Source organism: Chanos chanos, chromosome 1 (genome assembly GCF_902362185.1).
Source record: "Chanos chanos chromosome 1, fChaCha1.1, whole genome shotgun sequence".
In the NCBI taxonomy this organism is placed as follows: Eukaryota; Metazoa; Chordata; class Actinopteri; order Gonorynchiformes; family Chanidae; genus Chanos; species Chanos chanos.
In genome coordinates this window covers 21,820,452-21,827,040 of record NC_044495.1, presented here as the reverse complement: position 1 = coordinate 21,827,040, position 6,589 = coordinate 21,820,452, and positions in this window count along the sequence as shown.

The following is a 6,589-nucleotide window of genomic DNA, read 5'->3' as shown; positions in this document are numbered from 1 at the left end:
TGTACTTCTGTCAGCCTGGTGACTGGGTTCTCGCCCAGGTGAAGCAAAAAGGATGAATAAGTGTTAGCTCAAAACATTCAGTTTGAATTGTGAAATAATGTAAAAACATATCTAGAATGCTCATTGCACTTTGACACTATGTAACAAAGATGAACCAGTCAAGGGCGGTGCTGCAGGTGGACCTCTCTTTTCCTGAACCTTACGAAGAGAGAATGTTGGTGGATGCTGATTCAAGTCTTTGGTGCCTGACTCACTACCCTACTGTCAGCAGGTGGAGTTTGGGCAAATCAGTTGCAATTACCGAGTAAATTGTGCAGATAAGTAACAAAACATCTCATGGTAATGTATTTTAATACAGGTTTGCAGCATGACGTGGAAAGAATGCAAGGGTTTATGCTCTCTGAAGGTACTGTAGTATGTGGCAAGGCTGGATGAAATGGATTAAACAAAATGTCAAGAGCCAGACAAATAAATTTGAGAATATCAAATCAGCAAATCATCATGTAACATTACATAATTCTGTAAGAGTATTACAATGTGCATATTCAAAAATATGTGCTTCAAAACCTGTATCTGTTTTGGTGTCACCTGATGATGTATTTTAGATATCTACCATCATTTATTACACTCAGGGGTTTGAATCTGAAACAGAGTTTTGAATTCCTGAACGCCATTGTTGGAAGTAAGGCATTACAAAGTACTACTACTTTTGGTGGGAACAAGTAACTTATTACCTTTTCAGGTTAAATAACTTACAGTTATTGAAATTTAAATGGGCTCGTTACCCATTACTTTTGTCTTGTGTCAAAATATTAATGGACAACTGCAGACTATAGCAGACATATGCAGCCTATTCCCCTGATTTCCTGTTCACAATCTGTCACCTGGCCTCATGGTAGTGTAACAAATGAATGAATGAATCAATCAGCATTAACCCACACAATGGCCAATAGTTTGGGCAATGTGAGCTTGCTGTCCTGGATTATTTTTCCCTCCTCGAGATCAAGGACAAAAATATACTGGTGAGTTGTAGTCTATGTGCAGGTGTGAGAACTTTATCCACATGAAATAATGGTAATTCTAATCCTCTGAAGCACCTGGTAAAACAACACGCTTCAACAAAGTTAATCGCGAATGACCCCAGTGCTAGTGCCACTGACCAAGGGGAGCCACTCTACCCAAACAGCCAAGACTTGGTTTGCCTGGTGTGCATTAATAATACAATTGAAGCAAACATTTAGAAGTAACGCAAAAGTTACTTTCCCTAGTAGCTAATTACTTTTATATGCAGTGATTAGTAAAGTAATTCAACTGCTTTTGAGAGAAGTAACTAGAAACTGTAATTAATTACTAATTTTCAGTAACTTGCACCACACTGCTGAACACACACCATCACTTGGAGAGACAGCGCTGAGTATGACTTGTCCAATGAGAAATTATACAGTTATACAGTTGACACTTATGTTGCCATTTAGGTATGCTACACTTAAAAGCTCTTAAAAACAAACAAACAAACAATAAAGATGTAATATCTGTGGAGACCTCTGTTAATGGATATATGGCGCCACTTGCTGGCTGCAAAATAAACCACCGCAAAAAAAGGTCAGAATGTCTATAAATGTTTGAACATGATTGTCACATGGTGATGTTTGTGGCAGGATCGCTATCGAGAGTAGAGACAGATATCCTTTTGGCTTAGTCTATGGCCCTTAAAGTGTCCTTTCAAAGACACCTGGTGCAGCTCTTTTTACAACTTTCATGTAACCTCATGTAATTTTGTAACCTTTATATCACAGTGTTCATTGTTGGAGTTGGTTGTTGTTCTTCTAGGTCTCCGAGTTCTTACCAGGATCCTATGAAAGATGTATCCATTTCCAAGCAGGGTTGTTTTGAGGGGGGCTGCTGCCTTGTATTTCAGACAGGCCTCATAGGTGTTCATTCAGTTCAAGAGAATGGCTGCTCCCTGGGATCGGACAACTACTGTGATAACTTGGGCCTTCCCATTCCAGATCTTTAGCACTTCACATCACATTATTATTAGAACACTACTGTTATTAGCAGCAGCAGTAGTAGTTGTAGTGTTGTAGTAGTAACAGTAGTTGTAGCAGTGGTAGTGGTTGTAGTAGCAGTATTGTTGTTTTTGTTATTATCATAATTAGTAATGACTATTATTTCTCACAGATTTTGAGATTATGGAACATACATGAAAACCGCCGCACACACTGTAGTCTGTCCTCCCACCTCGCACCCACCAGTCACTTATGATCATTGTCAGAACAGAAACACATTTGAGACCAGAAAGATACTGTTATGCATGAGCAAATGTCTTCTAAATTTTCAGATAGCTGCATCGAGATCCCCATGTGACCACAAACAGGTTCTCTAACTGTTTGTAACCGGGGGTCATTAGGACCCAGCAGAAAAATGTGACACGACAGTCCCAGTTAGACTAATTGGACTAATTCTATAAAAAGGTTTGGAAAGCACCCACTTCAGGTTGCACGTCAGTGCTGCCGTTTGTGTTTGGGACTGGGCTCTGAGCTAAGGTGGGTACGTTTCAGTGTTTTGGAAAGTGCACGTATGCGTGTATTCGCACTCTGACTCCAGCGATGCTTGGTTAACATGCATGTCGCTGTTTTGTAGGAATGCTGTAGCAGGAGGCAAGCAGCAACCCAAGTTATTAATGTGATCGCTGAGTGTGTATGGTCTATAGATTGTCAGCGGAGCTCGTGGTCGGCTGGGTGGACCGCCTCGTGTGGTCAGCCTGTTGCTGTCTGTGGATGAGAGTCACTGGTCCTTGGCAGTACGTGCAGAGTGTCTGATAGTAATAGTTGCTCTTGGTTTTAAGCCTTATGCTTGTTGACTGTTGTTTGTTTCTCTTTAAGGTCACAGCACCTGTTGTGAAAAAGAAGTATACTTAAATATGTTAGTAGTATATTTGAAGTATCCGAAGAGTAATGAAAGTATGTTTAATTTAATGTGTTTTAATTACATGCACTTTAAGTATACTTTAATGTGTTTTCAAAAATTATGTTTAAAATGAATACATTTCAAGTATTACTTTAACATACTGTTGTAGAATGCATTTCAAAGATTGTATTTTTGACACACTGAGGTGATCTTTTTAAAAAAAGGGGAGTACTGTAGTGTGTTGGGGGTATATGGGTGGAGCTTCCCAGCATGCCTTGGGGCGATGGACTTTTACTTAGCTCCAGTTCTTTATTCAGTTTGTTTCCATTAGTGTCTAGTAGAAGCATATGTGTATCATTGATCATCCAGTCTTTGTGTTGTGTTGATTAATATATGATAGTTGCATGTTGTCTGTGCACTGACATAACTGTCCTTGCGAAGGATGTTAGTCCCCTCCTACTGTTATGTGTTATTTAATGATTAATTCTGCAGTCACTTATTTGGCACTTTGTCGTGAAAATAGTGTTTAAAACAACCCAGTTAACCATAGGGCCTGTGCCACAAAGCAAGGTAAAGGTAACTTCTGGTTAAGTTAACTGAAAGTAGTAAACCTCCTAATAGAAGAGCCCTATGGCTTCACTCTCCTAGCAGAACAAAGCCATAGGGCTCTTCTCTTAGGAGGTAGTGATGGGAAGTTGGGATCTTTTTACTGGATCTTTGAATCTCATTCAGTAAAATGAAGGAATCCTGGCAACACATCAGATAAAGATAATACAGGAACGTTCCTCACCAGAGCACCCATGGCCATATCTTAATTCCATGTCTGAGATTTTTGAAATCAACTGGTTTTCAACTAACTGCTTCCTGCTGTGTTCACCTAACTTTTTTTCGTAGGTGGCGTGATGTTAACATTACTGAAATAAATGTTTTAATCTTGTCAGACAAACACAGTACTATTAGTAAGGTCACGCGAAGGCCGTGCAATCACGTAGACCGAGTCCCAAGACGAGGGGGGGCGGGAATCAAGCGGTGACGGATGTCATCCAGCTGTCTCACATTTCAAGCAATGCTATATAGTAGAAGTAAAATTAACCCAGCCAACAACATTATGACGTGTTTATCCTTTTAAGGACAATTATGTAACAAATGAACAGAAGACACACCTGAAAGACCCGTTCATGCACGAAGCTGAGCCTGTTTGGTGCGCATGCGCGGCCCCAGATAAAATGAACGAATCACTCACTTGGACGACTTGCTTACAAAAGATTAGTTCAAAAGGACTGAATCGTCCACAAACGACACATCACTGAGGTTTACTACTTACTGAGTTAACCAGAAGTCGGGATAAGCCAGACTCGCTTCGTTGTACAGCCCCTATGGTGGTATTATTGGAAGAATACTACTTTAATGCATTTGGAACACGTTTCTTTGTGATACACTATGTAAATCAGTAACATCATTTTATTATATGTAGGTGATACATAACTGCATTTTTAGAAGTCTTTCAGTGACTTATAAATGCAATATAGAAACAATTAAGTTGTAGTTAAGTATATATACCTTTTTTTTAAACTCTTGACAAAGTTTTTTGAAAGAGTACTACAACTACACTTATTTAATATTCCTGAAGTACATACTTCGTTTACATACTGCTCTGAGTGCAATTGTTTTTAGAGCAACTTAAATGTCCAAAAATAACATATTAAAGTAGCATTTAGGGTATTTAATTAGGGGCCATGCAGTGAAGCTGCTGGAACCCTATTGCAATTGTTGGTGTTCATCACTCTCATTATTGTTTCCGCAGTGGGGGTCTATGGCAGCCCCTAGAACCGTATGGTAAAAAGCTGTGAAATTTGGCACAAGACAGTCTAAGATATCCAGGCCCCATAGTTGGGGTCAATCCATGCATCCCTCTAGCACCACCAACAGGCCAAATTTCAAGGTACGTTTCCGCAAATAACATTTGAACCCTTTATCCTAGAGTTGTGATCTTTTTTCCCCTAAATCCTTGGGCCACAACGAGTCAAAAGCACCCATTGCCGTCAGTTCCTGCCAATTAGATTTTCTTCCATTTTGAATTTTTTGAAAAACCTACTTTTGCAAACTATTCCTAGACCATTGATCCGATCACCACCAAATGTGGTCGCCTCATCTACAAGGTAGTCTGATCAAAATTTATCAAAAGAATTTTGCTAGGTCAAAGGATATGGCTACTGTTGTCCAAAGAATTTCGATGGCGAAGCCACCAAAACAGGAAGTGAGCATATCTCAGCAATGCTCAGATGGATTGATGCCAAACTTGGTACACTTCATTGAGAGGGCAACTACTGGGTACTCACCAAGTTTCATGAAATTTGGCCACATGGTGGTGCTATACCAGAAAAACACATTAATGTATTAAAATATCCATAACGCCAAGACAAAAGCAGATATTACAACGAAATTTCTTGTGCGTCATCACAGTATCATGCCCTAACTGGAATATTATGACCTCTAGCTGTCGGCCATTTAGTTTGTTGGCCATCTTGTTTTTAACAAATTTCAATTGTTTTCAATGGGAGCCCATAGAAGCCCTGGTTGCATCCTGGTGAAATTTGGCACCCTCATAGAGCATAGCCCAAGGTATCCAGCCACCAAATTCGGTGTCATTCTGTCACTGACTCTAGTGCCACCAACAGACCAAATATCAGAGTGCATTTTTGCCTATAACTTTTGAAACGTTAGGCCTAGAGCAGTCATCTTTGATTCCTCTTTATCCCTGTCTCATGATGAGTGAAATGGACTTAGTTTTTGAAAAATCACCATGTTTTGTGTCCCACTTTTTTGAACAGTTCATAAACCATACTTTTACGAACTAGTCCTAGATCGTTGATCCTACCACCACCAAATTTGTTACACATCATCTACGGGGGAGCCTGACTAAGAGTTGCATATAGACAATTCATATGGCTGCTGTCGTCCACTGTAAACAGTGATATTGGGCTTTAAATAAACTTAAATTTAAATAAACTTAAACTTGAACTTGAAACTTGACCCAAATGGGGGGGGGCTTGAGCCTCTGCCTCGCTTCCTGGAGCTTTGGACCAGAGCCCAACTCTCCCTTGGGCCCTGGGCACCCACTCTTAAGCCTGGGAAGCATCACCTCCAAACCTAGCACGACTTACGGAGGCCCAACCGCCTGGTAGACCAAATTGACAAGCAGCTAAGCTCCAGGCACCTATTGTAATCGCTAGCATTTTTCACTATTATTATTATTAGGGGCCAAGCAGCCAATCTGCCGGAACCCTATTGTAATTGTTTGAATTTTTTACTATTGTTTCCACAATGGGAGTCTATGGCAGCCCCGAGAACCCTTTGGTGGATTTTTTTTTTTTTTTAATTGGACAGTACCAGGTATCCAAGTACCAAATTTGGGGTGAATCCATGCATCCCTGTAACACCACCAATAGGCCAAATTTCAGAGTACATTTTTGCTTATAACTTTTGAACCGCTTGGCCTAGAACAGTCATCTTTGATTCCCCTTAATCCCTGTCTTATGTTGAGTGAAATGGACTATGTTAACCAAAACCACCATATTTCATTTTCTGCCATTTTGAGCTGTTCATAAACCCTACCTTTGGGAACTAGTCCTAGACCATTGATCTGATCCTACCAAATTTGGTACACATCATCTACAGA